The sequence below is a fragment of the Onychomys torridus genome, chromosome 8 (assembly GCF_903995425.1).
Source record: "Onychomys torridus chromosome 8, mOncTor1.1, whole genome shotgun sequence".
In the NCBI taxonomy this organism is placed as follows: Eukaryota; Metazoa; Chordata; class Mammalia; order Rodentia; family Cricetidae; genus Onychomys; species Onychomys torridus.
This window is the reverse complement of record NC_050450.1, coordinates 109,050,873-109,059,967: the sequence shown is the minus strand read 5'-3', so window position 1 is coordinate 109,059,967 and position 9,095 is coordinate 109,050,873. Positions and strand designations below refer to the sequence as shown.

The following is a 9,095-nucleotide window of genomic DNA, read 5'->3' as shown; positions in this document are numbered from 1 at the left end:
AGCCTGAGCTACCAAGTGAGTTCCAGGAAAGGTGCAAAAGCTACACAGAGAAAACCACTGTCTCAAAAAAACAACAACAACAAAAAGTACAGTTTCCTGTGTGGGAAGAGTAGTGTCTCATCCTCAAGATTGGCTAGAAGGCAGCACAGGCTTGTAATCCCAGAAGGAGCATTAGAAGTTTCAGGTCATTCTCATCTACATACTGAGTTTGAAACCAAGCCAGGGCCTGTGATAGCCAGTTTCAAAAATACAAAACCAAAAAAGAAAAAAGGGCTTTTTGTTTTGTTTTTTGTTTGTTTTTTTGTGTGTGTGTGTGTTTTGTTTTGTTTTTGCTGTTGTTTTTTTCTAGCCAAAAAGTATCAACCCTGCCTGCATTGGCTTCAATGGGCCAGAATTTTGAAGCAAATTCTTGTATCTTTGTTTTCTGAAGTGAAGCCTCGCTGTAAAGCCCAAGCGAGTCTTGAATTTTGGCTATCTTCCTGCCTTAGCTTACTTCAAGTACATGGGTCATAGGCATAGGCCACCATGTTTCAGGAGGGACATAACATCTTCTATGTTATTATCCTGGAGCTGAATACATGAATCTAACCTGAGAATTCTGGATAAAAGGTCCCTTGCTTTGAGATGGGGTACACGGATGGAGCCCTGCAGTAGCCATGTCCTGCCCTACCCACGAGCTCCATGGTGGCTTCGTCCCTCCTAGGGTCCTGGAAGCGTTTAAACCGCAAGACATATCTGTGTGCTGTGGTCATTTCTTTGCCGTTTATATGTGTTGATTATCATCCTTAAGTAATCATTTGCTTATTAATCAAGTACTTTGAGACTGCCATTTATTTCCGTGCGTTGTGTGCTGTGTGTGGTGTGTCGTGTTTGTGTGTGTGTCCTGTGCTGTGGCTGCTTGTGGAGGTGAGAAGGCATTGGATCTTGTGGAGCTGGAGGAGTCACCTGATCTGGGTGCTGAGACCAAACTCTTTGGTCCTCTGAAAGAGCAGTGTGATGGTATTGAATGTGTTTCACATTTAACACATGGGCCCGCATTGGTGGTACTGTTTCAGGAGGCTTAGGAGGCATTGTCAGTTAGAGGAAGCATCTGCTTTCTGCTTACAGGTCAGACATGAGTTCTCAGTTTGTGTTCTGGCCAACATCTCTTGCTGCTATGCCTTTCTGACATAAGGACTTTTTAACCCTCTGGAACCATAATCCAAATAAATCCTTCTATACATTTCCTTGGTCACAGTGTTTTAGCATATTCAATAAAAAAGTAACTTGATGCAAAGAGCAATTGCTGTCAGCGCTCACGCATGTGGGGTTTTTTTTGGTTTTTGTGGTTTTTTTTGGTTTTTGGTTTTTCGAGACAAGGTTTCTCTGTTGTAGCTTGTGCCTCTCCTGGAACTCACTTGTAGGACCAGGCCTGGCTCGAACTCACAGAGATCCGCCTGGCTCTGCCTCCCAAAGTGTGGGATTACAAGGCATGTACACCACCGCCAGTGAGCAGTGTTTTGTTAGATGATAGCTCAGAGCCTCAAGCACTCTACGGCAAGTGCTCTGTCACTAAGTTGTATCCCCTGCTCTTTCTACGTTTTACTTGAAACAGGACCATTACCCAGGGTGATCTTGACTTCACCCCTAACCTAGGCTAGCTTTTAAACTTTGAATCCTCCTGCTTTAGCTCCCTATAATTGCTGGGATCTTGAGACCGATCATCAACTTTATTGAGAGTACCCTTTAAAAATTATATTAAAGTGTTTTTACTTGATTCAAATACTTCACTGTCCATTTATTTAAGATCTTGTTTGATTTTGAGACAGGATTTCTCTCTGCATACCCTGACCGTCCTGGAACTTGCTTTGTAGAGTAGGCTGTGGTCTCAAACTCAGAGATCCTCCTGCCTCTGCCTCCTGAGTGTTGGGATTAAAAGCATGCATCACCTGGCTAGATTTTATTTTTATTTTATGTGTTTGTATATCAGTATATTGCCTGCATGCTATGTATGTGCACTATGTTCTTGCACAGCTCATAGAAGCCAGAAGGTAGGTTGTCAGATCCCCTGGAACTGGAGTTGCACATAATTACAAGCTGCCATGTGGTTGCCGAGACCCAAGAGCCAAGAGCAAGGGCTTTTAACACTGAGATGTCCTCTCCAGTCTCTCAGCATCGAAATTTTAGAAAGCAGATCAGAGAAAAGATTGGATGGATCAGACTGGAGATTAGATAGGTTGAGAATCACTGTTCTAGAGAGTTCTGGAAGTCTGATGCCTTTGGTTTGGAGACCTGAAACATTGGTTTAAGCATCCAGTCCTCATGACCTTTGAATCACTGGCGAATAACAGGCACTCTTTCCCTCCCACTCTCCATGCCTTCCTCCACATAGCAATCACAAAGCCACGTAGGTAAGGTTAAGCCCTGTCTTTGGTAAGAACAGCTATATCTAGGCCCTTGGTGTATCAACTGCCCATAAGCCTGTGGTAATAGGTAATGCCGCCCTGGGCTCTACATGACACAACGAGTGTAGCCACCCACCTTATCCCATCCAGGCCACTTATACATGGAGGCAGGGCTAGGTGCCCAGTAAGATGCTAGGGCTTTTTGGGCTTCTTCATCACCCTCCAAGATGGCATCCATGGCTCAAAAAGACAAAAAATCTAAGCAACATCAAGAATAAACTATTCTTGGGTGAATCAGACCCATGCCAATCAGTCATCTTGTTCTTAGTCACTGGCTGTCTGCACCTTTTGGGAAGGTGCCCTCGCTGTCCACATTCAAGTGACAGACAGTACTGCACGCAATGAATAACTACATATTGGACTGAAAATAGCTTTAAATATTTTTTATTGTTGAGCTTCCTTATTTTGAGCTTTAAACAAAACCAAAGATGTGAGCTGAGTGACTGGAACTGTGGGCTTCATGGGGCACCTGTCTGCAGGCTATCAGTCCTCCATCTTGGAGGTGTGAAATGTATTCTGGCAAATCTAAAAGCATTCACAAATCTCTAGACTAGGTGTGCCTCCACTGTCCTGGTCAGTATGGGCCCCACTTGAGGATTCCATGAGAGACTCTCTAGAGGCCCATTGGCAGGCACACAAAAGGTCCCCCCAAACTATCACGGCACCCTTCTTCATCACTGCTTGTGGTGAGTGATCAGATGTTAGGGTTTTGTCCTGATGCCTTTTCTTTCCAGGGAAGACAGGACTGTGTACACCCTGGCCAGGCACAGAGAGATCCTCTTTTGTTCAGGATAAGTGTTGGGCATGGACAGACTTGGGCCAAAAACCCATTCCTGAATCCTGCTTGCTGTAGTATTTGGTTTAAATAGGCACAGTTGGAGCACACAGGCTCCCAAAGTCAGGACTGAGCCAGCCCACCACATCTGGGAGAAAAGATATTGAAACATACTGCCCTGGGAGCCTTGGCTACCCCGCTGGCTGGAATGTCCAGAAGGCCAACTTACCCCATGGTAGGACTGATTTCATGGGTAGGCCTCCTTGAACTTCTCCTTGCCAGTGGTGCAACCTGGCAGTCCCTTCAGACTGATCAGGCTCTGGTGTATCTGCTTATGCTCTCCAGGCCTTCCTAGGAAGAAAACATAGTCAACTGCGGCCCTTTAAAATTCCTGTGACCCCCAGTCTCCGATGTCCTCTGCTCTGCTTTTGAAGTCAGAGGTGGCATGCCCTTATGTGGCCAGGTCCTCTTCTAGCTGACTCTGGTGGGCAGCTGGTCCAAAGAAAGACAGCAACCCCTCCCTACAAACTATCTCCAGCTTTGGCAGGTGATAGGCCTAGAGCCTAAAACCCAAGGTAACATATGAAAGAGACAGCAGAAGAAAAACTGGAAAATTCGCCCCATGAGTTTTTATGCAACAAACTGAGCATGTTCAGTCAGTTTAAATGAATAAACAGATCCTGCACACAAAAAGCCTGGGGCATACAAATGTGAGAACAGCAGTGCTATGTATGGTGTCCAAAAGTACTGATTGTGTTTTTTTGTCTCAGGGTTTAATGGGCTGTTCCTCAGTGCACTAGCCTGCTCCTTGTCTCTAGAATGCTTTCTTTCTTTCTTTCTTTCTTTCTTTCTTTCTCTTTCCTTCCTTCCTTCCTTCCTTCCTTCCTTTCTTTTTCTTCCTTCCTCTTCCTTCCTTCCTTTTATTTATTTTTTTTTCAAGGACATCTCACTGTGTAGCTCTGGCTGTCCTGGACTTGTTCAGTATACCAGGCTTAGCCCGAACTCATAGGGACACAGAAGACATACAACTATCTCTGCCTGAGCTCTAAGATTAAAGATGTGTGCTACCACCAAGGCGCTCGTGTTGTGTGTGTGTGTGTTGTGTGCTGTGTGTGTTTGTCGTGTGTGTTGTGTGTGTTTGAGACAAGGTTTCTCTGATGTAGCCTGTTTGTGTTCCACTGTGTGTGTTCAGAGGACACAAAAGCTTAAGGTCAGCAAACCAACACAAAGTTGGTAACACACACACACACACACACACACACACACCAAATCTCTCTCTCTCTCTCTCTCTCTCTCTCTCTCTCTCTCTACACACACACACACACACACACACACACACACACACACACACACACACACACACACCCACACACACACCAAATTACCAAACCCCAGAAAGCAGCTGGCTGTTCATTAAGAGGTGAGTGGATCAACAGAGGTATACCCAGTTAATGGGGAATTACTGACCCCTGAGGGCAAACTTGCTTCCTGCTGCCCCAGGCACCTAGGGAACCTAGCCATGTGTTCCCAAGGAAGGAAACTGAGATAATTTCTTGCTGCTCAAGGCCAGTCAGCCTTGTGACATTCTGGACAGAATAGGTGCAGAGATCATGTCGGTGACTGGAGGGCCTGGGGAGGACAGGGGCCAAAGGCATCTGTAGAGCGAGAAACTGCTCCCCGTGTCCCTGTGATGGCACATCATCGTACCCGGGTGCAGACCTGTGGGATGTCGGGAATGGACTGCCAGCTCCTCCTCGAGGAGGTGACACCAGCAGCGCGGCTTGCAGATGCTAACAAGCAGGTCTCTGCAGTGAAGGCTGAGCTCCGGGGAGAGGCCCCTGGAAACCTGTATCTTCTGCTTGGTTTTCCCGGGAGTCTCAACCCCTCTAGACACACTACAGAGAATTCTTTAAGAACGAAAAGACCCGGAGAGAGGGAGATGTGTTCAAAACGCAGTTGAGGGCCGAGTGGGCGGTTTCACGAGTTGTAAAGAACTGTTACTAAAGAGGCAGGGACGAATGCTCTTTCCAAACAAGACAAGCCGCAGGCCCAGGCCCAGGCCCAGGCCTTCGTGTCCCTTGAAGGGACAGTGACCCAGGGACAGGACGCTTAGGTGCAGGCGGGGAGCAGCGCATGCGTGCCCTGGGGCGCCAGGGTGACTCAGCGCCTTAGCGGGCTGCGTTGGGGCTCATGGGAGATATGCAAATGAGCTGGAGCATCATGGGTGATGGCCCTGTGCGAGGCGGTGGTGCTGTGCTGAGGCCGCCTTGGTTTGGCGTCCACTAGCCGCCTTGCGGGGAGCTCAGCCGGGAAGGTGAGGGTGAGGAAGAAGGCCTGGGGGGCGTCTGGGACTGGTTGGGTGGACGCCTGCCCTGGGCGGCTGGGTGTGGGTGGGAGGGCGCTGGGCAGGGGCGAGGTCCTGGCCTCGCTTCCCGGCCTCCTTCGGTTGGTAGCCAGGCCCACGTGTGAGGCCGGGGCAGTGAGCGCCGAGGAAGCTGCTGAAGCTGGGGTGCGGTGAGCAGGGAGCCCCAACACTCCCCTCCTCTGGGCTCAGCAGCTGCCCAGCAGGGGGCGCCACGCCTCATTTTCTTTGCCTTTCTAGCTCCCCAGACACTGGAGCCAGTGCGCCGCTGGACAGGTTTCTGGAATCTCAAGTCCGTCCACCTTCCAAGGAGGTATCATTGAATGGGCACCCAGTTCTTGCACCACCCTGTGTCCTGGAGCCCCAAACACCCTAGGCCTCCCCTTGCACCCCATTTTCTCCTGTTTCTCCCATTCTCGGCTTTTCCCGCATGTCCCTAACATCACATGGTCCCCAGATCCTGTAGACCTGACCTCCTGAGACTGTCAAGCAAGTCTTCTTCTCTCTGTCCAATCAGCTACAGGCAGGCTCCTGGGCCATGTGTCCCCCAGTCAACGTTCGCCATGGGGCCAAGGGCATGTCTTGCCTCTAATGCGGCCTGGCTCTACCAGCTTGTCCACGGAGACCAGATGAAGATCTGCTTTGCTTGCTCAGGGCAGCTTTCCTGGTAGTTAAAACATGCTGGAGATGGAGACTGGGAAGAGGAAGAGTGGGGTGCTGAGCCCATGGAACTCTCAGAAGCAGGACCTGAGCCAGAGGCTTGGTCAGGGCTTAAGCTGGGGAGAGGGGCAAGGGCATCTGCCACATAGCACTCCTGTCTCTACAGGTCCTGGCATCCTAACACCGGGCCCTGTAGGCACAGAGGGGATTGCCCTGGGACCCAGCCTGTGCCCACTGAGCTGGGGCCTCAGGAAGCTGTACCCCTGGACCTGGGCCCTGAGGATGCTGAGTGGACCCAGGCCCTTCCCTGGAGATTTGATGGTCTTTCTCCCTGCTCCCACTGGCTTATCCCCCCTCTATCCTGGTGGGATTTTCAATGTAAGCCCATCTCCTGGGCAACCTGTATTGTTGGAGTTGAGCCCCATCTGGCCCATGGATCCATTGGAAGCAGAAGCCTGGCTGGTAGACCTGAAGTTCGTCTTCCTGTTGGGTGGCTTCGATGCCATCTGCTACCTGCTGTCAATGACTCCCTGCTGGGCTGTGAGGACCCGGGTCCAGCGCTGGCAGGTGTTGCTGGACCCTGGTGAGGTGAGGGTGGCCCAGCTACAGAATGCACCTGAACAGCAGGACCTGAACCGCTGGAAGCTGAGCATCCTGGAGTCCTCGGAGCTGGGGGTGGAGCTGGTGCCCGCTGACTGCAGCCTGCGGAAGGGAGGCTTCAAAGGTGCATTCCTACCTGCCCTGGCATAATAACACCCCAGAGGTCTGGAACAGGGAACCAGGGGAGAGGCTGCTTGTCATAGAAGTTTGTTTCTCTGAGGGAACTGCCCTGCTTCCGCTCTCCTTCCCCTGATTCACACAACTGAGGGAATGATGCTCAGGCAGCCTCCATTGTCCTCCTGTACCAGGCTCCAGGGACTGTGAAGTACCAGAGGTGGCCTGTGCTCAGCCACAGGTCCAGGAGGATGTCCATTATCTTTAGGGGAGGGCCTCAGAAACCTGGTTTAGTTGTCCTCAGTTGACTGTTAAGTGTTTGGAGGGTAAGGACCTGCTTCATGTGTAGGGAGAAGACTTGTGTTATCAAGTATTATGGGGGACTTAGGTATAGGTGAGGATACAAGAAATGTGACAAACACCAAGTCAGGTGTGGTTGACCCATGCATGTTCTTAACTTGGCTTCTTCTGAGAGTTCACAAGTCCTGGTTTCACAGTTGACTGTTTATGCTGTTTGTTCAGTTTCTGCCCTGTGCACGTTTCTGTTTAATAAAGTTGTAACATTTCATAGAAGCCTTTTGCAGTCTCCTCATTGGGTCCTAATGGGTTATTCACCTGGGTGAGTAGCTTCATGGATTTAAGGTCCCACAGAGCTGAGAAGGGGACATTGGTTTCTGATCTGTTTTCTGGGTCATATTATGAATTTGTCTCAAGGATATCAGTCACATCTTCATAACCCAAATGTACAGGGCTTAAAATGTACAGTTTCGCCAGGCAGTGGTGGCGCATGCCTTTAATCCCAGCACTCAGGAGGCAGAGCCAGGTGGATCTCTGTGAGTTCCAGGCCAGCCTGGGCTACCAAGTGAGTTCCAGGAAAGGTGCAAAGCTACACAGAGAAACCCTGTCTCAAAAAAACAACAACAAAAAAAGTACAGTTTCCTGTGTGGGAAGAGTAGTGTCTCATCTCACAGATTGCTAGAAGGCAGCACAGGCTTGTAATCCCAGAAGGAGCATTAGAAGTTTCAGGTCATTCTCATCTACATACTGAGTTTGAAACCAGCCAGGGCCTGGTGATAGCCAGTCTCAAAAATACAAAACCAAAAAAGAAAAAAAGGGCTTTTTTGTTTTTGTTTTTTGTTTGTTTGTTTTGTGTGTGTGTGTGTTTTGTTTTGTTTTTGCTGTTGTTTTTTTCTAGCCAAAAGTATCAACCCTGCCTGCATTGGCTTCATGGGCCAGAATTTTGAAGCAAATTTCTTGTACTTTGTTTTCTGAAGTGAAGCCTCGCTGTAAAGCCCAAGCGAGTCTTGAACTTTTGGCTATCTTCCTGCCTAGGCTTACTTAGTACATGGGTCATAGGCATAGGCCACCATGTTTCAGGAGGGACATAATCATCTGTTAGTTATCCTGGAGCTGAATACATGAATCTAACCTAGGAATTCTGGATAAATGGTCCCTGTGCTTTGAGATGGGGTACACGGATGGAGCCCTGCAGTAGCCCTGTCCTGCCCTACCCACTGAGCTCCATGGTGGCTTCTGTCCCTCCTAGGGTCCTGGAAGCTGTTAAACCGCAGACATATCTGTGTGCTGTGGTCATTTCTTGCCGTTTATATGTGTTGATTATCATCCTTAAGTAATCATTGCTTAATTAATCAAGTACTTTGAGACTGCCATTTATTTCCGTGTGTGTGTGTGTGTGTGTGTGTGTGTGTGTGTGTGTCCTGTGTGTGGCTGCTTGTGGAGGTGAGAAGGCATTGGATCTTGTGGAGCTGGAGTGAGTCACCTGATCTGGGTGCTGAGAGCCAAACTCTTGGTCCTCTGAAAGAGCAGTGTGATGGTTTGAATGTGTTTCCAGCATTTAAACACATGGGCCCGCATTGGTGGTACTGTTTCAGGAGGCTTAGGAGGCATTGTCCAGTTAGAGGAAGCATCTGCTTTCTGCTTACAGGTCAAGACATGAGTTCTCAGTTTGTGTTCTGGCCAACATCCTTCTTGCTGCTATGCCTTTCTGACATAAGGACTTTTAACCCTCTGGAACCATAATCCCAAATAAATCCTTCTATACATTTCCTTGGTCACAGTGTTTTAGCATATCAATAAAAAAGTAACTGATGCAAAGAGCAATTGCTGTCAGCTGCCACGC

General features: G+C 49.0%; 1 pseudogene; it reads left to right on the top strand.

Moving 5' to 3' along the window:
- Nucleotides 1–5,873: 5,873 nt before the first annotated feature.
- Nucleotides 5,874–7,107, top strand: LOC118588501 (annotated as a pseudogene).
- The last annotated feature ends 1,988 nt before the right edge of the window (nt 7,108–9,095 follow it).